The sequence below is a fragment of the Macrobrachium nipponense genome, chromosome 24 (assembly GCF_015104395.2).
Source record: "Macrobrachium nipponense isolate FS-2020 chromosome 24, ASM1510439v2, whole genome shotgun sequence".
Classification (NCBI taxonomy): Eukaryota; Metazoa; Arthropoda; class Malacostraca; order Decapoda; family Palaemonidae; genus Macrobrachium; species Macrobrachium nipponense.
This window is the reverse complement of record NC_061091.1, coordinates 67,599,084-67,626,726: the sequence shown is the minus strand read 5'-3', so window position 1 is coordinate 67,626,726 and position 27,643 is coordinate 67,599,084. Positions and strand designations below refer to the sequence as shown.

General features: G+C 42.7%; 1 protein-coding gene across 2 annotated transcripts in view; it reads right to left on the bottom strand.

Moving 5' to 3' along the window:
• The window catches only part of LOC135205741 (uncharacterized), a 109,910-nt gene that overhangs the window by 35,757 nt on the left and 46,510 nt on the right, over positions 1 to 27,643 (bottom strand). The window lies entirely within an intron of this gene.

The following is a 27,643-nucleotide window of genomic DNA, read 5'->3' as shown; positions in this document are numbered from 1 at the left end:
GGGAAATACAGGAAGAAGCTTCCAGATCTGAGGATGACAAAGTTATGGTGATGGAAAACTGAGAACTGACATCATACTACAGGATGAAAGTCTATCACATTTGTCACTCTTTTTGGTCAACGTTTGTTTTGCTGAGCTTTGTTGCAGACATACAGGTATTAAGTGGAAAGAATAAAATACCGAATCATGATCTTGTTGACAATACTGTACTGATTTGCAAAATCCTGAAAAAGTGCAACAGGTATTAGTAGACTGACTGTTTGGTAAGATTGGGGGTTGCAGTACGACTCGTTACCTGGTCAAACAGCAAAATAACTATGAATGAAGAGAAACCCAGGGAATTTATGACTGAAGATGGAGTGATAAAAGTGGTATAGCTAATATGACTCATACAACATGGATAATCTCAGCAGGAATTTGAAGAGGAGGATGAGAAAAGCAGGGTTAGAGATGGAATTAATGCTCAAACCAGTGTCACAATAGTAAAATAATGGTGGTATGCTTCAAAATAGGAATTTGCAAGTCCGTTTTAAAAAGCTGTAATTTAATAAACAATGTAACAAAAGGATACGAACCTACACTTTCATATATGAAGTTTCTCAAGCAAGGCACAGTCGATTCATTTAGGTAGATTCTTGCGCCTACGAGACGTTTGTTTGGCGGCCTCTGATTGGCTGGTAGCAGGAGGCAGACTGCTCGCTCAGTGGGTCATATCTTCGTTTGTAGCTTAGAAAACTAGCAATATGTTTACATTTCTTCATTTATCTCCCGTTTTACAAAAGATGGAAAGTTTTGGGGGGGGGGGTCATACCAAAGGATTCGGTATTAAATGTACAATTAAATAATCTTTTTTCCTGAAATCAATTAAGTTAAAATACAAAGGAATTTACAACGAGTAGAAGTGAAGGGAGAAACATTTCATTCTTTATACCTGTTTTTTATTCATCATCGGATTTTGCATAATTCATGACATCAAGATAAAATAAAATCTTGTGATATTATCAATAAAATCACCCTGAATACGATGGTGCTTTCAGATTTTAGATGCGTGTAATATGTAAAGAGAAAATGAAGAATATGTCTTATTATGTTACATTCGTGCTTGACTCGGTTTGACAATAGTGCCGAGAGACATCGTTGGGTCTGGTCCTCTCAGCTAGAGCCGTTGGCGTGTTGGCAGTTGCCAATTGGCGATATGAGAAGTTTGCAGTTTCGAGACTATGTATTTACCGAATTATTATGTCATTACATTTTCTATAAATAAATGCATAGAATTACCATTATGACATTTGAACATTTTTACTCAAATATCATATATGTCCGTATTTCTGGACATATCTGATAAAAAAAAGTAAATAATAGATGGATGCATCTGGTATCGTTGGCCGCGGGCGCGGGAAATTCAGTCCAGGATGAATTTGAAATCTACGGGCCTATCTACGGACCTACTTCGACTCTTCAGCTCATCCTTAGTTTTAATGAGGTTGGTTTCAACATATTGTTTTTCTAATTTTCTTATATGAATATATTTCAAACGAAAGAGATATCAGAGACTTAATTGAGTGATATGAAATAATATCTCAGTGCAGCAATAAACAAAAACAATAATGGAGGACGTAGAAAATTTGTAAAAATTTAAGAATTTCTTTTTGTTCATATCGATAGCCTAATGACATACCAATGTAAGTCTACTGTGTATGACTTTCTTTTGTGTTTATGACATATCTGCATGAATTTCCATTCTTTTGTTTAAAAAGATGAAGATATAACAGTCTTCTGATTAGTCTCATTATCCTACATGTACTTATATATATACAATTATGCAGGGTCTGTGGGAACGGTTACGGGAGCTATTCTACTCAGGTATGAATTAAGTGATTCAAGAATAATCAACTACCTCAGGAGAAAACTAAGCAATTTTTCCTAAACATTGTTGTAGACATGTTGTCAAGTGTAACATGTATATAAAGGAGATAAACATTCTGGTGTAAGAGTAACTCAAGCAATTCTGAAAAAGACAGTATATTATATTCGTTACATCGTCAACAAATTTTTATAGTAAGAAATAAACATTTGTAACTTTTGTTTATTGAGTGAACATATGAAAACCATAAGCTTTTGATGTTATTGGCCAGAGAAACAAGTTCTGTTATTTATCAGTGAGCCTCATAAAGCATGTACATTTCTCACTTAGACTAAATTGAAGCCAACACCCAGATGCATCCATCTGATTATTTACTTTTCTTTTATCAGATATGTCCAGAAATACGGACATATATAATATTTTAGTAAAAATGTTTGAAAGTCATAATGGGAATTCTATGCATTTATTTATAGAAAATGTAATGACATAATAATTCGGTAAATACATAGTCTCGAAACTGCAAACTTCTCATATCGTCAATTGGCAACTGCCAACACGCCAACGGCTCTAGCTCAGAGGACTAGCCCCACGATATCTTGCGTCTCTCGGCACTACTGTCAAACCGAGTCAAGCACGGATGCAACATAATAAGACATATTCTTCATTTTCTCTTTACATATTACACGCATCTAAAATCTGAAAGCACCAGCGTATTCAGGGTGAATTTATTGTTTTAAAACACAAGATTTCATTTTATTTTGATCTCATGAATTATGCAAAATCCGATGATGAATAAAAACAGGTATAAAGAATGAAATGTTTCTCCCTTCACTTCTACTCGTTGTAAATTCCTTTGTATTTCAACTTATTGATTTCAGGAAAGATTAATTAATTGTACATTTTAATACTGAATCCTTTGGTATGACCAAAACTTTCCTATCTTTTGTAAAACGTGAGATAAAATGAAGAAATGTAAACATATTGCTAGTTTTCTAAGCTACAAACGAAAATATGACCCACTGAGCGAGCAGTCCTGCCTCCCGCTACCAGCCAATCAGAGGCCGCCAAACAAACGTCTCGTAGGCGCAAGAATCTACCTTAAATGAATCGACTATAGTGTACCTATCCGCGGCGGCCCAGAGTATGGCAGTTGCGAATTTTCAATGCAGTTTTACCTCCTGAACAAGAATTTTAAGTAATGTTTATTCGGACGACTGTAATTAACCCCCAGGGGCGAGTACTAAAGGTAATATTTCAGAAGCACTCGGCACTGGATATTAAAATAAATAATCACCTACATGGAAAGAGCATGTGAAAAACAATATAAAAAGTATAGTCATTATATTGGAGAGATTTGAACGTGGTGGAATTAAATGAGCTTGATAAGTTTTTTACCTCGAATTTTTCCAAGTCGGGAGAGGTGTTTCCTCTACGGTAATGTTTACTTTTAATGAGCCCTCTAACTTACTTTCTTACGCAAACAAAAGCAGTTCCAGTTACTCATTATTGGCTGAGAGGTGTGACATCTTATGACGTCATGGGTTTCATAACCAATTACGAACGACTTTAGTCGAAAACTAAGTTTCACTGGCATTTCAACGGAGTAATAAAGTTACCTGTCCAGTGGTCCACTGGTATCCTTGTTTGACTGAATACTCGAATAATGAAGCAAAAAACGGCATTTTGTCTTCCTGTACCTATGGCAGAGGCAGTGGCTGGCCCTTCTTGGCTTATTTAATTTTGACAGACCGATTTCCTACCGATTGTTTGCAGTGCAATGTGGGTTACGGTGAATTTTATCATTATTTGTCTAGTGGTGGTAAAAAAGTTGTGATTGAATATGCTCAAAGACATAATTGTTCCGACACGAATACAAACCTCGGTCCTTTAACAAGAGGAAGTAGCTAGTGGCAGCTGGAACGGTCGTAACTCGTAAGCTTGAGAATGAGAGCCAGGAGAGGTGAAGAACCACTTTTGCTTTCGGCCGCGGGTGTGAAGGACGTGTTCGTCATCGCTCTCTGCCCGCTTCATCGTCGTAATGCTTTGTTTATATTGTGTTTTCTACTAACGGTTTGTTTGAGTTGGAAATGAAACTGTAAGTACTCTGTTTTCATTTTCAGGTATTTCTACAGAAGCAATCCGCGGTGGCTTAGACTATGGCAATTGACTGATTCCTATGTTATTTGAGTTACTGTACAAGATTCAAAAGTAATATCCATTCGGCCGGCTGTAACTAAGCAGTAATTGACCTTTGAAAGTTACATAATAGCCGCACCAAACTCAAGGTATATTAAAGTTTAGTTCCAACCAAACGAAAAAATATTCCTTACAACCCTTGTAAAGCAACTAAAATAACATAGAAAATGTCATTGCCATAGTCTAAGTCACCGAAGAACGGTCCTACAGGAAGGTACCAAGTATTCGTTACGGTGAAGAGATGTAAACACAGCCGCCATAAATTCCCCAACCACCACACGGAGCCATATGTTTCACTAAGGGGGGAGGGGCGGGGGTAACGCAGGGGGGGGGGGGCCGGGGTAGGGGGGGGGGGGGGGTAGGTGGAAGGTACGAGTTGTCCTTAGCAGCTCCCCACTGAATAGTAACATACCTTGGCGCAACTTTCGGCGAAAGCCTAACACTCACTTTCCTAAAACATAATAATTAAGAATAATGTTTGGACCTTACCTTAAAGGGGTGGAGGGTACAAAGCAGCAGCTGCTTTTATGAATGCGTGGAGGCGGGTCTTGGGTTCCTCAAATGCAGCTTGAAATAAGAAACACCCAAGTACCCGACGAAGTTATACATTCTCCTCCCGTATCTTGGAGTTGACTGAATGGGGGCAAAAGACCTGCTTTCTCAGGAGGCCGTGGTCCTGGCAAAAACCGATTAGTCGATCATAATTACCTGAGTAAAGGGCAGAAAAATCTTTGTAACTCATGTAACAATTGTTACATGAAGTTGGCAAAGAGTTCCTGGTGAGGGGCTGGGGCGAGCGTGAAGTAGATGCAGCAGTGGATGTCATGGCGGCAGATTCAACAGTGTTGGAGTTCTACAGTTTAGGAGGTGGCAGGAGGCCAGACCGTAGAAAACAGGGTAGGAGAGGTGGGGTGGAGTAGTAAAAATGCTTTGATGCTATTGGTTGAGGCAGGGTGGGGCTGAGGTAAATGAACAAGCACTTAACAAGATAAGTTGGCAATGTTAAGGGTAATAAAAGTAAATGGGTGAGTTAAGAACTAATGTAAATGTGGGATGGGTTCAAAATATGAAATAATACAAATCATATATAACGGGCCCAGGAGCGGGTGGGATTTAAGTCCTGGGTGGTAAATGTGTAATAGGGCCTATAGTTGTTTTAATAAATACAAAAGACCAAATTAAACATAGTTAGCAATATAACTAAAACTAATTACTTGTAGGGGATGTTGCCTGACCAGGGGTGGGGGTTGGGCCTACTGTAACCCCCCTTAAAGAACCAAACCAACCTAACATAACCTAACCTAGCAGGGATGGTAAACCTTACCTAGTAGGGAACTTAACCTAGTAGGCAATGTTGCCTGACCACCAGGGGCTTTGCCCCCAGTACTCCCCTTAAAGGCCTAACTTAACCTAGTAAGAAGAATGTAACCTAACCTCGTAGGGAATATTGCCTGACCAGGTGGCTTCCCCCCCCGTACCCCCCTTAAAGGCCTAACCTAACCTAACCTAGTAGGGAAATACTAGGCCTAACTTAACCTAGTAAGGAATGTAACAACCAAACCTAACCTAGTAGGGAATATTGCCTGACCAGGGAGGCTTCGCCCCCCCGTAACCCCCGTAACCTTAAAGGCCTAACCTAACCTAGTAGGAATGTAACCTAACCTAACCTAGTAGGGAATATTGCCTGACCAGGGGGGGGCTTCGCCCCCCCCCCCTACCCCCCCTTAAAGGCCTAACCTAACTAGTAAGGAATGTAACATACCTTAAACCTAGTAGGGAAATACTAGGCCTAACGTACCTAGTAAGGAATGTAACCTAAACCAACCTAAACTAACCTAACCTAGTAGGGAACATTGCCTGACCAGGGGGAGGGGGCTTCGCCCCCCCTACCCCCCGTTAGGCCCCCCCTTAAGGCCTAACCTAACCTAGTAAGGAACGTAACCTAACCTAACCTAGTAGGGAAAATACTAGGCCTAACGTAACCTAGTAAGGAATGTAACCTAACCAACCTAACCTAACCTAACCTAGTAGGGAATATTGCCTGACCAGGGGCAGGGGGGCTTCGCCCCCCCTACCCCCCCTTAAAGGCCTACCTAACCTAGTAATGGAAATAACCTAACCTAACCTAGTAGGGAATATTTCCTGACCAGGGGGGCTTGCGCCCCCCCTACCCCCCCTTAAAGGCCTAACCTACCTAGTAAGGGACGTAACATAACCTAACCTAGTAGGGAAATACTAGGCCTAACGTAACCTAGTAAGGAATGTAACCTAACCAACCTAACCTAACCTAACCTAGTAGGGAACATTGCCTGACCAGGGGGCTTCACCCCCGTACCCCCCTTAAAGCCTAACTAACCTAGTAAGGAACGTAACTAACCTAACCTAGTAGGGAAATATTAGGCTAACCGTTAACCTAGTAAGGAATGTAACCTAACCAACCTACTAGTAGGGAATATTGCCTGACCCGGAGGGGGCTTCGCCCCCCCGTAACCCCCTCCCCCCTTAAAGGCCTAACCTAACCTAGTAAGGAATGTAACCTAACCCTAACCTAACCTAGTAGGGAACATTGCCTGACCAGGGGGGCTTCGCCCCCCCGTACCCCCACCCCTTAAAGGCCTAACGTAACCTAGTAAGAACGTAACCTAACCTGAACCTAGTAGGGAAATACTATCCTAACGTAACCTAGTAAGGATGTAACGTAACCAACCTAACCTAGTAGGGAATATTGCCTGACCAGGTGGGCTTCTTCACCCCCCCGTAACCCCCCCTTAAAGGCCTAACCTAACCTAGTAGGAATGTAACCTAACCAACCTAACCTAACTAACCTAACCTAGTAGGGAATATTGCCTGACCAGGGGGGCTATTCGCCCCCCCGTACCCCCCCTTAAAGGCTAACCTAGTAAGGAATGTAACCTAACCAACCTAACCTAACTAACCTAGTAGGGAATATTGCCTGACCAGGGGGCTTCGCCCCCCGTACCCCCCCTTAAAGGCCTAACCTAACCTAGTAAGGAATGTAACCTAACCAACCTAACCTAGTAGGGAATATTGCCTGACCAGGGGGGCTTCGCCCCCGCGTACCCCCCCCTTAAAGGCCTAACCTAACCTAGTAGGGAATAATTTGCCTGACCAGGGGAAGCTTCGCGTACCCCCCCTTAAAGGCCTAACCTAATCTAGTAAGGAATGTAACCTAACCTAGTAGGGAAATACTAGGCCTAACGTAACCTAGTAAGGAATGTAACCTAACCAACCTAACCTAACTACCTAGTAGGGAATATTGCCTGACCAGGGGGGCTTCGCCCCCCCGTAACCCCCCCTTAAAGGCCTAACCTAACCTAGTAGGGAATATTGCCTGACCAGGGGAGCTTCGCCCCCCAACCGTACCCCCCTTAAAGGCTAACCTAACCTAGTAAGGAATGTAACCTAACCACCTAACCTAACCTAACCTAGTAGGAATATTGCCTGACCAGGGGGGTCTTCGCCCCCCCGTACCCCCCACCCCCTTAAAGGCCTAACCTAACCTAGTAAGGAATGTAACCCTAAACCAACCTAACCTAGTAGGGAACATTGCCTGACCAGGGGGGCTTCGCCCCCCCGTACCACCCCCCCTTAAAGGCCTAACCTAACCTAGTAAGGAACGTAACCTAACCTAACCTAGTAGGGCAATACAAGGCCTAACGTAACCTAGTAAGGAATGTAACCTAACCAACCTAACCTAACCTAACCTAGTAGGGAATATTGCCTGACCAGGTGGTTTCGCCCCCCCGTACCCCCCCTTAAAGGGCCTAACAAGTAACCTAGTAAGGCATGTTAACCTAAACAACCTAACCTAACCTAACCTAGTAGGGAAATATTGCCTGACCATGGGGGGCTTCGCCCCCCCGTACCCCCCCTTAAAGGCCTACCTAACCTAAGTAAGGGAATGTACCCCCCCTAAACCAACCTAACTAGTAAAGGGAACATTGTGGACCAGGGTGGCCTGCCCCCCGTAACCTAAGGCCTAACCTACCTAGTAGGAACCTAACCTTAACCCCTAACCTTAAAGTAGGGAATACTAGCCTAACCGTAAACCCCCCCTAGTTAAAGGAATGTAACCTAACCAACCTAACCTAACCTAACCTAGTAGGGAATATGGGGGCCCCCCCTTGACCCAGGTGGGTTTCGGCCTCCGTACCTAAAAGGCCTACCCCCCCCGTAACCTAAGTAGAATGTAACCTAACAACCATAACCGGAACTAACTAGTAGGGAGTATTGCCTTTGCCATTGGGGGCCTCACCCCCTGTTAACCCCCCCTAAAGCCTAACCTAACCCCCCCTAGGGTAAGGAATGTTAAACCCCTACCCCCCCAAACCATAACTAGGTAAGGTAAACCTCCCCAGGTGAGGGAATGTAACCCCCCGGTATCCACCCCCGAATTTGTCGTAAAGACTGAATGTCTGATAATTCCATTCCCAGGTCTTTCGTGCTGAAGTCGCTGGTCGACTTTGTAATTTAAATGAGGAATTAGTTCTTTGCCCTGTTAGGGCGCTCTCATGCTATTTACGCCGACGAAGGACATTCAGGGTTGTCCTCGTCATGTGTTTGTTTCACCCCGAAATGTCAGAGACCTATATCAAAGAATGGTGTATCCTTTTTTTTTCAGAGATCTTATTATTAAAACTGGTTGTTCGGCTGCCTGTGAGGGCCAGATGCCGAGAGCACAGTATTAGAGCAGTTGCTACATCAGTAGCTTTTATGAAGAACGTCTCAGTTGCCAAGGTGCTTGAGGCGGCGACTTAGCGTTCTAATTCTGTTTTTTGCCTCCTTTTACTTGAGGGATATTTCTCTAGTTCTAGGCGACCTTGCGTTCCTTGGGCCCGTTGGTGATAGCAGGACAGGTCGTCAGACAGGAGAATTAGGTAGTCTTCCCTGTTTTACGTTTGGTTGCTACCTGTATATTATTTTTTCTTTTTTGTTGTACATATTTTTTGTTATTACATTATAACTTATGGCAGTTTTAGGTTTAGTTATAATGGGTAATTAGGCAGTTTGGTATTTTGGTGGTGTTGATGACAATGACTAGCTGCTTCCATTGTCAGTGTGACATGGGACCCAGCCACTGGGTTGTCGGCACTGGCGACTATGCCTTCTCCCAAAAGTCGATCCGCGACCTAGGACTAGCCACTGGTTCGCTTGTCCTGACAACTCACGCTTCTTCCATTGTCCTTATGGATAGGGAATTAGTCGATGGATCGTCTGCTGTCATCTGGTGACTTGTTCACCATCTACTTTTTGTCTCGCCTGCCTTTTCTCGGAGTCAGATACTTGTGCGAGATCAGGCGACATTTAGTAGCCCTGAGTTTCTTGTTGACGACGTCAGTTGCGTTGATACACCCTCCAATGATCGTTTAACATGAGACCAGGTTGGACTGCCGGCACTCGTCCTTCGGGGACTGAGTGCCTTTTTGCTCCGCACTCCTTTCTCTTGGCACCAGAAAGCTCGAGTAAGGAGTTGCTCATGAGCCGATATCGCTGCTGGCGACGTTGGGTTGCGTTATACACCCCCAATGTTTTGCTTAGCTTTGAATCGCCCAGGCAGTCCAGGCACTCATCCTTCAGGGGGAAAGAGTTGTCAATACCCGATCCTCTCTCTTGGCGCCAGATATTCGTGAGAGAGCAGGTGTCGTTGTAGTGCTTGATAAAGATCGGGCGGGGTGCAGCCTTGCGTTACTCCTCATTTTTGTCTGACTGGTCACCTGGTCGGGCACCTGACTTTAGTACAGACTGACTTACTATACACTTACTCCTTGTCCTTTATACTGCAGTTCTGCGGCATTATGGTAGGAGACTTGGAGTTCTTAGTATATTAAACCTCGGGTTGAATTTTTACTGCCTTTGATATATATTTCTTTGTTGTTTTATGTCCTATTCTGTCCGAAGAAAGGGGAAATTGTACTCAGATTCCCTCCTCCTTTTCAATGTGGTTAATCGGGCTAGATAAATTATATTAAGGTAATGTTTATTAATATGAAATTTTTATTCTAAAATTAATATTAATAATACTTACCTGTATAATTTATCTAGTCCCACCCATCCGTCCTACCCCCACGATCTGCCTATCACAACTGATTTTCAGGGAAGGTTTTGTAACTGTCAACGGCAGCGTTGCCAACTAGCGGACAGAATAGGAGGTAACAGGGTTGCCAATGTGGTAAATTTTGGTGCGGTTTTTGGGATTTAGGGCTAGATAAATTATACAGGTAAGTATTATTAATATTAATTTTAGAATAAAAATTCCATTTTTACATACAGAAAACGATGAGAAATAGATATAAACATGAATGCTGAATAATGAACATTTAACATTCCTCTTAACTTAATGGAAGACTTGTTAGTGTATGGAAGATGGAGAGGAGGGGAGAGGGAGAAGGAGAGGTTATTTTTTGGAAGAGAATCCCCCTCCAGAAGGACTTACTTCTCTACATATTTTAGTGGTACTGTCTGGGTTTACTTCCCCCCCTTCATTATTTACTTGCACTACGACCAGGCTTACGAGTCACTGGACCTCTATCAGTCAACAAAACTGTCCAGAGACATTTGTTTCTTACGCCTCTTTAAAATAATTTAAGTATATCTTAGTTTAACCAGACAACTGAGCTGGTCTCCCCAAAGGTTGAATCCTATATAGTTAGTTACATGGCTTTCCCATATAGTTGACAACATATATAAGGCTGGAGCTCATTTTGAATATTAATAGGAAAATGCTTGGTCATCTACTATGACTAAAAAGAGCCCATGAGAATCTCTGAAATCTTCAATATGTTTTACTCTTTATCTAAAAAGCTTAGGAGGTTTCCTGCTTTCTGTAACAGTAGTAAGAAATATTAAAGCTTTAGTGATTATATTAGCCTCTTGTCTACAAGTTTTAGTAGCATCTGGAAGGCTGGAGTTATTTCAACATGATTAAGGGTCATGCATACAGCTCTAATTCATTAATATGCATTTTAGATGGTAGTGCTGCACCTGTTTGTGCTCTTCATAACAGATTACTGTTTGCTGAGCACATTCTGGTGTACTGCTCCCTATTTATCAGCAGGAGAAAGCATGGACTTCACCTGAAATCCCATGCATTGACATTTAAAAGTACAATGCCCCGCACAACAATCGATACATTAAGAAATTTTGGATAAAAAAAACAACAAAGTTTTATTTTAATTTAGATGCAACTTTCATGTATTTTCCTTTTTATTGTACACTAGCACTTGGTCTGTTTCCCCTGGTTCTTGATTACCATCTGAAGTTGCTGGGCATCAATTTCCAAGGTTGGAGAAGTATGAGGCATCCATGGTGATCCAAAGATTCCTCAGTGCCTCCTTCAGTTCCTTGAAGTTGGTTGGTCAGTTTTTTCTATTTAATTTTTTATTTTATTCCAGGCATTCTCGTTTGGATTCAAAGCTGTGGAATTGCCTGGTCACTCCAAAACATTGATATTGTTGTCCACAGAGAACTTTTCACAGCTTTTGACCTGTGGGCAAGGCACCATCATGCATAAAAAAGTCACACTCATGATCACCCCACATCACCAACATGTGATCCTTCAAAACATCAATATAATTACTGCCCTTCATTGTTACATTCTTAGGAAGAAAGTACAGTCCACCAGTGCCCTTATTTCCACTAAAGCACCCCAAACCATAACACTGTCAGTGGTTTCTGGGTGGTGTCCAGCGCAAGGGGCTATATGCAGCAGCTTTTCTTGAGGTTGTAAATTGCCATCCTAGTGACTTTCAGGTATGTGGCTAGGCATATCGCAGAAATGCCTTGTTCTAATAGGGTGAGGGGCACAGTTCTTCTCTTCCATTGAAAAGCTTAGTTCGACCAATAGACCACTTGGAGCGAAGTTATAGGGTGGCAAAGTTCGTGGAAAGTGAAAATGGTGGCATATAACAATGACATAAATTAGCTTCTTCCTCAGTGAGCGTGGATGGCTCACTGAAGGGTGTAGGCCTGGCAGAGCAGCGGAGTGAGTCTGAGACAACTAACCAAACGAAGTTAAGTGCCGCCCACTTTTTCCATGGTTGGGACGCAAGTGAAATCTATACAAATTATCTCGTGTATAGTGTGAGGACTTGAATCAGACAAGGAGAAAGCTCTAACTTTATTGAACGAGAAGGCTGTTGTTGTTGAAGATTAAGCTGGCTTTATGCCAGCACGGGCTCTTGCTCAAGAGCAGCCCGTAGCAAAAGTAGGCTAAAGGAGGATAAACAGAGAAGGCTGTATATGATGCAGCAGTGCCGACAGAAAACTTAGTGTCCGTCATGCACGCACACGACATACAAAATGGGACGGAGCCCCCACTGTGATTGTGTTTCTTGGCAGCTGAAAATATACATATATCTTTGTGCAGTGAGCACATTTTTACATATATATATCAGGGGATAGGCTGTGAATTGCCCTACATTTCAGTATATGGTATAAAAAGTATGTACAGAGGAAGGAAGGACATTTGGCGAAATAGTGTCCTTACAGTAGATTTTTTTGCAGTAAAATTTATAGTTTTTTTGCAGGCACTGTATATGTAATCTGTTTTAACTATGTTTAAAACCCTTTATTTTATAATAATATTTTTAAGTGTACAGATGTTGGAACAAAAGCTCATTCTTCTCTTGTGCCAGGCCATAAAAGCCCCAATTTTGTATAAGTGACTTAACCGGTAATTACATAGTATTCATAATGGCAGTATGAGGAACGACTAAGCTAATCACTTCATTCTGTATCTGTAACTTACCAAGTAATTACATAGCTATAGTTTCTAACTAACGACAGCTAAAATTTGTAATCGGTGGTAGTGATTCTTTTGTTTTGGTGTAGGAACTAGCCCCGCCCACTATCGGGGAAGAGAGGAACAACTAGGCAAAAGCCTGTCTATTTGTTTCTGCCGGTAGACGACGGTGGTTGTCGATCCTCAGCTATTGATGATTAGAAATTTGCTGTCGGTTACAAGTTGTATTTCATACTGGTGAAGTATTGCTTATTGTTGGTAGCTTTTCATTTAGGTTTTTTATTAAAGGAGCAAATTTTCCTTATGAATGTCCAATGCTAGTTCGTCGTCAACTTGCTATTGCAGCAAAGGAAAACTTATGCACTTTAGAAGCTGTGAAGTGTTCAGGCACTCAGAAGCCACTGTACAGACACGCTAACACTCTCATGTCTATCAGAAGCAGCTCTCTTGTCCTCATAAACTGAAGAAAAATGTTCTGGAGAACCCCAGAAACTGCAGGATGATTGATCCTGTGCCAAAGGAACAAACCTCTAGACTTCTTGGGAGGCATCTGATGAGTAGTGGGTGCTACAATGGCCCTCTTCAACTGCCTAGACTTCTCCTTAAACCACACGGCACCTGTTCTCCAAGCTGGATGCTTCTGAGCTAGACTAAAGCTTAGACACCTCCGTAAAGATGCCTTTCCAATGGCTGTGTGAGACGCCCTGGGAAACCACGACAGTTGCATCTTAGGGGCCGACTACCCTTGGGCAGGTTTCAACTGAACACCGCTGGAGAGGCATACATTTCAGTACACGGTTGTTGTCCGATTCCAGTGGTTCATTGCCTCAGGGATCATGTCGATGGCGGGATTCTTTGGCGTCATGACCTCTGAAGAGGTATTCTATAGCCATGCGGTCATGCTTGTTTGACTCCTCAAAGTCGATGTTTGACTCGCGACTCAGCTGATTTGACTGATGAGCAATAAGTGTTGGCACTGACTAGGTGTTTGGTACCAGTTCAGTTGACACAACTCGTTTTCAACTTGCACTCAGACTTTTCGACTGAACACCGCTGGAAAGGCATCTTAGTGATGGTGCTCAGTTGTTGACGGATTCAGATGAGATGTCTCCCCGACAAAGAAATGCAGAGCCCTCTGAGCATTTGTCATGTTACAGTCCAGAGTTGGTAGGCATTGGCAAAAAGAGGATAAATATTTGCATGATCCTTCCTTAATATCACCCTTCAAAAGGAGGGTATTGATATAGTGACTTCGTCATCAGATGTCGTAGTGAACTATGAATCATTCAGCATCCGTTGCCAGATTCGAGTCCTTCATGATCCCTTGTGGCTTGGACTTTGTAATCGATGATCCAGGTCAGTCATTACTTTGTTCTATAGTGCTAAATGATGGGAGGGATGTACTTTGCAACTGGCAATGACGACACCTGTACAATCTGCCTGAGAGCTCATGAAGTCAATGGCTTGGTCCAGTCCTGGCATTCCGAAGAATATGTCAGTCTGGAAGTTAGATGTGGCCTCATCAGGACCACATTTGTCTTTCTTCCGCTGGGTCTTTGCCCACAAGTCCTTGGAACCTTTCATTTTTTTTTCCTTGGACCTATGGCGGCTGCTTAGCAAGTTGTTTTCTTACCCAGCGCCTTTAAGAGGACAGGTTGCATCTCGCCCAAGATGTGTATATCTGGATGTGAGAAGGAATCAAGAATGACTGCCCTCTCTCCTCCTCCTCCTCGTTCTCCTACTTCTCTCGGGCTGAGAATATGACTCGAACCTACACTTGCTGGACTAGTGTCTGATGCAGTTAGTCTACACATCAAGCTGCCATTCTTTTTTTCTTGTTAGAATCTTAGAACCAATCCAGCTCCTTCCTCTAGCAAAGGGAGGAAGAAGACTCTGGCAATAAGGCAAAGTTTCCTCGGTTCTTTGCTTTACTGGATCTGACTCTTAATAATTCTTCCTAGCTTTTTTCATGAGTTATGATTCCTCACTCATTCAAAAAGGTCCAGAAGTCTGACTTGATCTGGCTGTTCTTATACTCTGATCAATTTTTCAGAGGCAGGTCACTCCTCGCTTTTTCGACCAGGTGTAGCAGCCCAGGTGTTAAGAGCTACAGTTTAGTTCAGGAGTACTCATTCAGATTCCTCCCTCCAACCAGTGAGTCTTACTAAATTAAAGGACTGAGAGTTTGTATATTATGTAGGAACTCTCATAATGTTAAAAAATATCCAAGGCCAGGGAAGTAGCCAGTGGTCCACCAACCGCCAGCCATTTCTCCACCCATTTCCTTTTTTGTTTTGTCTGGTGGTTTCGATGTAGGTGGTGGTGGTGATGTCCATCTCGATCAAAGGCCAGGGAAGTTATCAGTGGCCCCCAAAACCGCCAGCCATTTCTCCAGCCGTTTCAATTTTTGTCTTGTCTGGTGGTTTCGGTTTAGGTGGTGGTGGTGGTGTTCATCTCGGTCCAAGGCCAGGGAAATAGCCAGGGGCCCCCCCAACCACCGGCCGTTTCTCCAGCCGTTTCCAATTTGTCTTGTCTGGTGGATTCGGTTTAGGTGGTAGTGGTGGTGTCCATCTCGGTTCAAGGCCAGGGAAGTAGCCAGCGGCCCCCCCAAACCGCCGGCTGTTTCTCCAGCCGTTTTCCATTTTTGTTCTGTCCTTGGTGGTTTCCGTTTAGGTGATGGTGGTGGTGTCCACCTCGGTCCCAAAGGCCGGGAATACCAGGCGGGCCCCCAAACGGCCGGCCTTTTTCCAATTTTGTCCTTGTCTGTTTGGTTTTCCGTGTAGGTGACGGTGGTGGTGTTCCTCTCGGTCCAAAGCCAAGGGAAGTAGCCAGCGGTCCCCCAACGACGCATTTTCCAATTTTGCTTGTCTGTGGTTTCCGTGTAGTGACGGTGGTGGTGTTCTTCTCGGTTCCAAATCCAAGGAAGTAGCCAGCTGTCCCCCCAAAACGCCGGCCGTTTCTCCAGCCTTTTGCTTTATTTTCATGTCTTGGTGGTTCCGGCTTCAGTGGTGCTGGTGGGCGTCCACGTCGGTCTTAGGCCAGGGAAGTAGCCAGCAGGCCCCAAAAACCGCCACCGGCCATTTCTCCAGCCGTTGCTTCTTGTCTTGTCTTTGTGGTTCTGGCTTCAGTGGCTGATTCTGGGCATCCATGTTGGTCTTATGCCCAGGAAAGTTGCCAGCGACCCCCCCAACCGCCGGCCATTCTCCAGTTGTTTGCTTTCTTGTCTTGTCTTGGTGGTTCGGCTTCAGTGCTCTGGTGGGTGTCCACCCGTTGGTCTTAGGCCAGGGAAGTAGCCAGCATCCCCCCAACCGCCAACCATTTCGGCCATTTCTCCAGTTGTTTCCTGCTTTCTTGTCTGTCTTGGTGGTTCTGGCTTCAGTGGTGCTTCTGGGTCATCCATGTTGGTCTTATGCCAGGAAAGTTGCCAGCGCCCCCCACCGCCGGACCATTTCTCCAGTGTGTTTGCTTTCTTGTCTTGTCTTGGTGGTTCCACCTTCAGTGGTGCTGGTGGGGGGCGGGGGGATCCACATCAGTCCTTAGGCCAGGGAAGTAGCCAGCACCCCCCAACCGCCGGCCATTTCTCCAGTGTTTGCTTTCTTGTCTTGTCTTGGTGGTTCTGGATACAGTGGTGCTTCTGGGCCATCCCATGTTGGTCTTATGCCAGGGAAGTAGCCAGCAGCCCCCCAACCGCCGGCCATTTCTCCAGTTTGTTTTGCTTTCCTTGTCTTGTCTTGGTGGTTTCTGGCTTCAGGTGGTGCTTCTGGGCATCCCATGTTGGTCTTATGCCAGGAAAGTTGCCAGCGCCCCCCAAACCGCCGGCCGTTTCTCTAGCCATATGCTTTCTTGTCTTGTCTTGTTGATTCCGGCTTCAGTGGTGCTGGTGGGCGTCCCACGTCGGTCTCAGGAGCCCAGGGAAGTAGCTAGCAGCCCTCCAACCGCTGGCCGTTATTCCAGCTGTTTGCTTTCTTGTCTTGTCTTGGTGTTCTGGCTTCAGTGGTGCTTGTGGGCATCCATGTTGGTTTTAGGCCAGGGAAGTAGCCCTACCGCGGCCCCCGAACCGTCCGGCAAGTTCTCCAGCCATTTGCTTTCTTGTCTTGTCTTTGTGGTTCCAGCTTCAGTGGTGGGCTTCTGGGCATCCATGTCGGTCCTGAGGCCAGGGAAGTAGCCAGCGGCCCCCAAACCGTCGGCAAGTTCTCCAGCCATTTGCTTTCTTGTCTTGTCTTTGTGGTTCCAGCTTTCAGTGGTGCTTCTGGGCATCCATGTCAGTCTTAGGCCAGGGAAGTAGCCAGCAGCCCCCCAACCGCCGGCCATTTCTCTAACTGTTTGCTTTCTTGTCTTGTCTTGGTGGTTCCGGCTTCAGTGTTGCTGGTGGGAGTCCATGTTGGTCTTATGCCAGGGAAGTTGCCAGTGCCCGCCGGCCGTTCTCCAGCCGTTTGCTTTCCTGTCTTGTCTTTGTGGTTCCGGCTTCAGTGTTGCTGGTGGAAGTCCACATCGGTCTTAGGCCAGGGAAGTAGCCAGCGGCCCCCCAACCGCCGGCCGTTTTCTCCAGCTGTTTGCTTTCTTGTCTTCTCTTGGTGGTGCCGGCTTCAGTGGTGCTGGGTGGGCGTCCACGTCGGTCTTAGGCCAGGGAAGTAGCCAGCACCCCCCAACCGCCGGCCATTTCTCCAGCTGTTTTGCTTCTTGTCTTCTCTTGGTGGTTCCGGCTTCAGTGGTGCTTCTGGGCATCCATGTTGGTCTTAGGCCAGGGTAAGTAGCCTCGGCCCCCCCAACCGCCGGCCGTTTCTCCATCCGTTTCCTTGTCTTGTCTTTGTGGTTCCACCTTCAGTGGTGTTGGTGGGCATCCATATCAGTCTTAGGCCAGGGAAGTAGCCAGCGCCTCCCAACCGCTGGCCGTTTCTCTAGCCGTATGCTCTCTAGTCTTGTCTTGTTGATTCTGGCTTCAGTGGTGCTGGTGGGCGTCCACGTCAGTCTCAGGCCAGGGAAGTAGCTAGCGGGCCTCCAACCGCTGCCCTCTTGATTTGAGACTGCCTTGACGGAGTTACACATTTCCAACCTATGGTTGAAAATGCGTAGCGTGGGCAAGAGGGCTTTCGAACTGGGAGAATTATCTCCTAGTTTGAATCTAAATGTCTCAATTTTTCTCTTACTTGATCATCTTCCATCTCTTACTTTCTTTCGCTCAGTTGCTCCCCCTAGCTGTCCTCCTTCTCTTCACTAAAACCCTCGTGTAGGTTAGGTAGGAGCTGGGTCTCTGAACTTAGGCTTTACCTTGATCCAAATAGCAGGGACTATAGCGGTTTTGTCCGCCGCTCGATTATGTTTGGACCCTGAGGATATTGATGTGATTCCACATCAATATTTATTGGGGCGGGACTACATGTGGGACTTGCCTACGGAATCCGGGGAGGTATAGTCTCCACGGTAGGACTCTCGGCAATTTATCCCGGATTGTCCTCTAAAATAACATGAGTGGGGATGATTGCATACTAGCTATGCCCTCGGTCCTATCAAGCGGGTTTTGCTTACACTTGAGCCAATCATGTTATGTTAGAGCCATCCCTTCGGGGTAGGTAGGGAGTGGACATATGGGAGTTGGTCTCTGCTGTGTGTCTTTGGTGAGGGGGGGAAAGTCTTTGAGAGGAGACCCACGTTTTTACCATGGCTTGCAGTTGGTTTCTCTGTAATTTTAAAAAAAACACGAAAATGGAATATGACTCTGGAACTCAGCCCCCTCCCCCGGAAAATGTGACCCCATGACACTAAATTCCCATCTGACCCTGGAAATGAACAAGGACGCCCTTTTGGAAACTTCAACCCAAAATATACCAACCATGGAGCCTTTTATTAGCCTAGAAGATTTATGAAAAGAAAATTCCAGCCTAGCCCTTCTCTAGCTTTATTTGAATCACTTTTTGGAAAGACACTTGGACAAGATTTTTGACAATAGAAAGTGAAAAGAAAATTTCAAATTTAAAATTAGAAAATTATTTACTGACCAGATACCCAACAGAAAACATGAAATTTCGTCAATGCAAAACAAATACATGGATAGTGGAAACCACTACTAAAGCCCATCAGAAAATTACTTACAAATTACGAACATAGATAACGCACAAATAAAAGTAACCAAGCATAATAAACTAAATAGTATTACTGGGTACAATAATCCTGCCAAATAATGACGATGAATTAATAGATGAGAATATGTTGATGGACTCACTTAAGAAAGATACAAAAATATTGAAGAATGTTGACATCTATGCTATCCCAAGTAGGAAAAATTCAAAAATAATATACAAATAGCTAAATTGAAATTTGAAGGAATGAACTCCCTTTAACTATTAAAGTATTGGGGCAGACGAGAGAGATAAGACCATATATCCCCAAACCACTACAATGTAATCATGCAGTAAATATGGCCATTCAATAAAATTTGTAGAGAAGTTCCAAGATGTGCATGTTGTGGATCATACAACCACACAACAAAATGGACTGTGAAAACCCAATTTGCATAAATTGTGGTCAGAATCACCACTCAAGATCAAGGAATGCGCATACTACCTATACAATACTGAATTAAAAATCTTACAAGAAAGAAGTGGAATGTCAATAAGAGAAGCGAAGATAGAACTAATAAAAGTAAGAGGTTTACAAGACCCTGCAAGGAAAAACACATATAAAGAGGTAGTAAATAAAGAAGCGCAAAACCAAATTCCTACAATATTGCACAGTATATAAATCACTGAAAATGCTCATAATATAAAGGCCCAAAACATTCAAGCTCGGAAGCTACAGAACATATAAGCAACACAAAATTTATATAATATATTACCAACACCAGAAATGCATGAAGACATGATGAATGTGGAGGACAAGCAAAATACAAGAGCTAAGTCAAAAGACAAAAACAAAAAAAAAAAAGACTTCTTGAAACAACCCTACCCAAATCCAAGAAACAAATTAAACAATCAGTAAGACCCAAAATCTATATGGAAAAAAATGAATACCGAGAAGACAAAGTCAACGAAAATTGCTTGCAAACAAAAAATGAAAAAAGAGAAACCCAAATAAAAGAGAAAGTTAAAACATCAGATAAAATTGAAGAAAGTATTGAAATAGAACCCAAGAGCAAACGCCATTTAAATGCACCTCTAATAAAAAAGAAACAGCTGAGACTCTTCAGCCAATAAAGAAAACAATAGTAGAAATACATCACCCACCAAAAGAAGAACAAAGTACAGCAAAATTATACAACTTCAATAAAATTCAAAGTTCAGGAAAACAAATAAGTTACTAAAACAAAACCCCAAACCAAATTCTTAAAATGTCTATTTTACAGTGGAATATTAGATGATACGCATCGAATAATGAAAACCTAAAATTATTAATTAGAGAATGTAATGCAAATATTATTTGCTTACAGGAAACTAAAATTGGTAACAACGTTCTCAATGCTGGCATAAATTATAATGTGTGGAAATCAACACAAATTTTAAATGACAACAGCCAAGGAGGAACTGCAATCATAACGCATTCTTCAATCAAATGCCAACCTGTTAGGATTAACTCGGTAATACAGGCATGTGCAGTTCAAGTATTCCTGGAAAAAATAACTATGCTCAATATATATGGAACCGTCTTTAGAAGTCGCTTAATAGATCATCTTGGAAATAATAGACAATTACAAGTGGAAGATTTAGAAAATCTAATAGAACAATTACCAAAACCTTACTTATTAGTAGGTGACTTCAACGCCAAACATCCATGTGGGGAAGTACATCATCTGACAGGAGAGGAAATATTCTCTAGATTTTATAGATAACAAGAAAATTTGATTATTTTAAATGATGGTTCTCCAACAAGATTTGATGTTTATCATAATACCACCTCTGCAATAGACATCACTTATGTTCCCCAGAATTGCCACAGATTTCAGTGGGAAGTAAATAATAATTTATTTGGGAGTGACCACTGGCCAATACAAATTAAGCAAAAAAAATAATACTAATATAACATATATACCGAAAAAGAGGAAAAGGAAATGGAGGAAGCAAATTGGAATTTATATAAAGAGAAAACTGTGATTAACAAAAAACTATCTGACTTTACAACCACATAGATGCTTATGAACATCTAATAAAAACAATAGATGATAAAGCAAATGAAACTATTCCAGTTACCTCAGGCAATCCGACTAGACCACTGGTACCCTGGTGGAATGAGGAATGTAAAGCAGCGGAAGATAACAAGAACATGCTTTAGAAGATATCTGAGACATAAATGTGAGCCAATAGAATTGCTATTTTGAGAGCTAAAGCAAAACAGAAAAGAATATTCAAGATAGCCAAAAGAAATTCATGGAAAAAATATATTAATATATAAATTCTAAAACTCATGACAAAGAAATCTGGAAGAAAAAAAACAAAAAAAATAACTGCAGGGTAGATACGGCCAGAACCATTACCTACATTAAAAGTAGAAAACAACTATATTCAAACCCCAAAATAGTAGCAAATGAATTGGGTAAATGCTTCGCCAAAACATCTAGTATCTCGAACTATACAAAAAAAATTCCAATTAAAAAAAAAAATTATGTCCCAATACCATTAAAATCTAATAATCAGGAAATCTATAAATCTTCCTTTCACCATGGAAGAACTAGAAAAATGTCCTGAACTTGCAAGTCCAACAGCTCCACGGGAAGACAACATTAGATATGAAATGATAAAAAATCTTCCAGATGAAAGCAAAACCTTTTTGATTAGAATTTTTAAATGAATTATGGCACTCTCACAGCATGCCTAAACCTGGAAAGAATCTTTAATCATACCAGGCTTAAAACCAGGAAAAGACCCAGAGTCACCAAGCAGCTATAGGCCAATAGGCCATTACTAGTTGTCTAAGTAAGATTTTGATGAAAAAATGTGAATAACAGATTAATATGGGTATTAGAAAATAACAGTTTTATTGTCAAACGGAACAGTTTTTGGATTCAGGAAAAATAAAAGAGACCATAGATCCCCTCTTAATGATTACAAGAGAGATACAAAATGCAATGGTTGGTAAAAAACAAACAATAGGAGTATTTTTTTGATTTAGAGAAAGCATATGATACCACCTGGAGGGGAGGGATTTTAAAAAAATTGATAGAATGGGGAATAGGAGACAATTTATATGAATATATTAGGGAATTCCTATCTGAAAGATATATAAAGTCAAAGTCGGGGGCAGAAAATCGGAATCATTTATCCAGGAGGAAGGAATTCCACAAGGCAGTGTACTAAGCGTGGCAATTGTTTGCTATAGCAATAAATGAGATAATAGAAATGATCCCACCAGTACAAGATCCCTTTTTGTAGACGACTTCGTCATATGTAGTAGTGGTGAAAAAGCGCTGGACATAACCAACAGATTGCAAGCATCCATAACTAAGGTAAAAAATGGCCGATAACAAGGTTTTTAAATTTTCACTGCAAAAAACAAAAGCAGTCAGATTTACAAGATCAAGAAAACAGGAATTAATTCCTACTTTATTCATAAATAATGATATAATTGAATATGATGATCAGATAATTCCTCGGGGTAAATACTTGATAAAAAACTTACATTTAAAGAACATATAGAACAACTGGCGATTAAAAGTTGAGAAAAATCCTTAAATATAATAAAAGTTATTGCGCATAATGACTGGGGTGCTGATAGAACCTCTCTGATAAAAGTATATAAGGCTATTTGTCTAAGTAAACTTGATTATGCATGTCAAGTATATGGTAGTGCTTCTAAAACCCTATTAACAAAACTGGATGTCATACATAACATGGGTATTAGACTATGCACTGGAGCCTACAGAAACTTCCCCCTTGGAAAGTCTGTATGTAGAAGCAGGAATAGATCCCCTGAAAGTATGAAGAGAAGAAATGGGATTAAAATATATAGCTAAAATAAATAACCTTAATGATAATCCAAACACCAAATATATGAAGAACATAACAAATAATTATGACAATAAACCAAGAGCCTCTAAACCATTGGAGAATAGATTAAAACCTGATATAGAACATCTAAAATTAGGAACAAGTAGCATATCAAAAATAACCACTCCTAAAATACCTCCGTGGAGACATGCTAAAATAGAAATCTGTGAGAAATCATTTAATAAGAAGGTAACAGATGCACAATTAAAGAGTGAATTTCTGTTCACACCAGTAAAAACATAAACGGGATATTAGTATTTATACAGATGGTTCCAAGTCGAAGGAGGGTGTAGGCTATGCTGTAGTAACAAAATATAAAAAAATAAGGGAAAAAATTCCGAAAATATGCTCGATATTCACTGCAGAGATTAATGCTATATTAGAGGCTATAAAACATACCTTTTATGGTGGAAAGGCAAAAGATACCTTTGTAATATACACGGATTCTTACAGTGCTTAGAAGCGCTAAGACCAATACACAGTTTATCATCCCGTAATTGAAGAAATAAGGGAGTGGATAGATATAATAGTAAAACGGAAATCTATAAATATAAAACTATGTTGGGTCCCTTCCCATGTGGGCATAAAGGGCAATGAAGAGTGGATAAAGAAGCCAAAAGGCAGTAAAAAAAAAAAAGGAGTCTATCAAAAAAAATACAAATACCTTACAATGACATTAAAACAACAATAAATGAATACTGTCAATCAAAATGGGAAAAAGAATGGCTAGAATTGAATCATAAATTAAAGCTATTAAATCATCTGTAAACACCTTGGAATAGACAACAATGTCAAGAAGGAAGATATCATATTAACAAGATTAAAGAATAGGACATACATACTTGACACACAAATACTTGATGTTGCAAGGCGAGGAAAGACAGGCCCCTTACTGTGATCATTGTCGTACTCTGGTCACAGTCCGTCATCTACTAACTGAATGCAAAAAATTTGAAAGAAAACGAAGATCCAACAACATATATAATATCTCACTTGAAGAACTATTGGGAGAAAAATGCCCCACTTCAAAATATAGTAAATTATCTCAAAGAAATAAACCTGCTTTATATGATATAACGTCTTTATAATTTCATAGTTATACAGTAAGCGCTGAATGGCCTTTGCTGCCCCAGTGCTTGGTGTTACACCTAAACTTTATAAAACCAACCTCCACCGCTGGCCATTTCTCCAGCCGTTTGCTTTCATGTCTTGTCTTGCTGGTTCAGGCTTCAGTGGTGCTGGTGGGCGTCCACGTAGGTCTTAGGCCAGGAAAGTAGCCAGCAGCCCCCCAACCACCGGCTGTTTCTCCTGCCGTTTGCTTTCTTGTCTTATCTTTGTGGTTCCAGCTTCAGTGGTGCTTAGCTGGCCTAAGTCCGTCATGGACGCCCACCAGCACCACTGAAGCCGGAACCACCAAGATTAGACAAGAAAGCAAACGGCTGGAGAAACAGCCAGTGGTTGTGGGGCTGCTGCTATTTCCTTGGCCTAAGATCCGACGTGGATGCCTACCAGCAACACTGAAGCTGGAACCACCAAGACAAGACAAGAAAGCAAATGGCTGGAGAAACAACCAGTGGTTTGGAGCTGCTGGCTACTTCCCTGGCCTAAGACCAACGTGAACGTCCCAGAAGCACCACTGAAGCCAGAATCAACAAGACAAGACAAAAAAGCAAATGGCTGGAGAAACGGCCCGTCGGTTTGGGAACTGCTGGCTACTTCCCTCGGCCTAAGACCGACGTGGACGCCCACCAGCACCACTGAAGCCGGAACCACAAAGACAAGACAAGAAAGCAAACGGCTGGAGAAACGGCAGTGGTTGGGGGGAAGCTGTCTACTTTCCCTAGGCCAAAGACCTATGTGGGATGCTCAGAAGCACCACTGAAGCTGCAACCACCAAGATATGACAACAAATTAAACGGCTGAGAAACGACCGGTGGTTGGGGGCAGCTGCTACTTCCTGGCCTAAGACCAACGTGGACCAGCACCACTGAAGCCGGCCTAAGACAGACATGGATGCCAGCTAGAACTATTGAAGCCTGAACCACTAAAACAAGACAAGAAAGCAAACGGCATGGAGAAACTGCCAGTTGGTTGGGGGGAAGCTGTCTACTTCCCTAGCCAAAGACCTATGTGGATGCTCAGAAGCACCACTGAAGCGGCAACCACCAAGATATGACAACAAATTAAACGGCTGGAGAAACGACCGGTGGTTGGGGGGCAGCTGGCTACTTCCCTGGCCTAAGACCAACGTGGACCAGCACCACTGAAGCCGGAACCGACAAGACAAGAAAGCAAACGGCTGGAGAAATGGCCGGCAATTGGAGGGACGCTGGCTACATACCTGGCCTATGACCGACATGGACGCCCACCAGCACCACTGAAGCCAGAACCACCAAGACAAGACAAGAAAGCAAATGGATGGAGAAACGGCCATTGGTTGGGGACTACTGGCTACTTCCCTGGCCTAAAACGAACATGGACGCCCAGAAGCACCACTGAAGGCGGAACCACCAAGACAAGACAAGAAAGCAAACTACTGAAGAAACAACCAGTGGTTGGGGGGCAGCTGGCTACTTCCCTTACCAAAGACTGGTGTGAATGCCCAGAAGCACCAATGAAGCTGCAACTACCAAAACAAGACAAGAAAGCAAACGGCTGGAGAAACGACCGGTTTGTTGGGGGGGCCGCTGGCTACTTCCTTAGCCTAAGACCAACGTGGACGCACACTAGCACCACTGAAGCCAGAACACCAAAACAAGACAGGAAAGCAAAAGCTGGGAACAGCCGGCGGTTGGGGGGCCGCTGGCAACTTCCCTGGCATAAGACCAACATGGATGCCCAGAAGCACCACTGAAGCCGGAACCACCAAGACAAGACAAGAAAGCAAAAGGCTGGAGAACGGCCAGCGGTTGCAGGGCCACTGGTTACTTCCCTAGACTAAGACCGACGTGGATGCCAACCAACACAACTGAACCGGAACCACAAAGACAAGAAAGCAAACAGCTGGAGAAACCAGCCGGCGGTTGGGGGGCCGCTGGCTACTTCCCTGGCCAAGACCGACGTGGATGCCCACTAGCACCACTGAAGCCGGAACCACAAAGACTAAGACAAGAAAGCAAATGGCTGGAGAAACGGCTGGCGGTTGGGTGGCCGCTGGCTACTTCCCTGGCCTAAGACCGACGTGGACGCACCCACCAGCACCACTGGAGCCGGAACCACCAAGACAAAACAAGAAAGCAAAAAGCTGGAGAAACAGATGTTGGTTGGGGGGCTGCTGGCTACTACCGAGGCTAGAGGGGGGTGCAAATTAGTGTGTTGATCAACTAACCTCCGATCATCAAACATACCAAATTGCAGTCCTCTAGCCTCAGTAATTTTTATTTTATGACCGTGCGTCTAGCAACGCAAAAAAAAACACAGGCTACCAAGGCCGACTGAGAGTTTCAAGGGCTGCGGCTCGTACAACATTATACCGAGACCACCAGGAGATAGATCTATTTTTGATGTTTTGATTATATACGCTGTACAGAAAACTCGATTGCGCCGGAAGAAACTTGAGCGCACTTTTTGCTTGTTTCCTAAGGTTTCCTATATCGACTTTTTCAGCTTTTCCAGAAGCAGGCGAGGACTTCTTCCCTTCATGTGCTCAGAGTACTGGTTTGGGTTCTTTTATTACTTCCACATCCTGATTTAGGATTGTTCCTTGTATATTTCTGTCCTTCTTTTAATAAACGTTAATGATCTTTCACAATGATTTTCACAAAAAATATTGCCATTTTGGCATGAATACTTACATTACAATAAGATAAGGTTAAATATGAACGTCGGCATATGTATTTCCATAAACCTCGCCTTTTTCTCTCAGGCTGAATCGAAAAATATTTATTTTATATTTTTTATATATATGTAAGATTTGGTTTTCATTCATGCACTAGAGTACGTTTTCCCTTGCATAAACCTGACAATTCAATCAGGTTCATTTCTAATAGCACTGAATTGTTGAAAAGCTCAATTTGGAAGTTTCAAATGTTTCTAGATAATTATCTATCTCTCTCTCTCTCTCTCTCTCTCTCTCTCTCTCTCTCGTTACTAGAAAACTACACCTAAATCATCTTACAACGAGAACGAAGTTATTTCAAGTGTGCTTTGCAGCTACACCTAGTATACGCTTACATTGCTAGAAATAGTACTGCCATATATATTTACTGTGCTACTGAAACTGCCTGCAAAGACTAACCTTATCTGGCGATTTTATGAACTTAATTCTGCAGAGAGATCACTGGCTGACAGATGTGACGCTGAGGGTCGACCACCTTTGGATTACAAAGGAACAAAACTACAGTGCTTATGAGTAAACTATAACCAACCCACAGAAATTGCTCTTCGGACGTCATTAACTTAAAAAATTAAAAAAAAAAATTGTTCACTAACAGCAAAACAAACGCCACACACAACGAAATCCTTGATAAGGGGACAAGCACTACCAAGATTCATGTTTCTCTCTCACCTTCTTCCTCTTGATTCTCCTTAGTGCTCCTAATGAAATCGAAAGCTTGACTTTCAAGTCACTGACCCCTGTGGGATTGTTCTATATGAAAGGGGTCATCTATTGAATAATAATAATAATAATAATAATAATAATAATATAATGATGATGATGATGATGCTTGCCAAGAACACACCCTGGTTGAACACGAAACCAATAGCTTTCCAAGACTGAATGCTCAAAAGCCCTGTGAGTACTGCCCCTCTAGCTATGACGTCACAAACAGAGGCATCTCCCAGCATCAGACGAGGCAGGCAGACCGCTTTTAAAAATAACCTGAAGCATGACCGATATAAAAATAT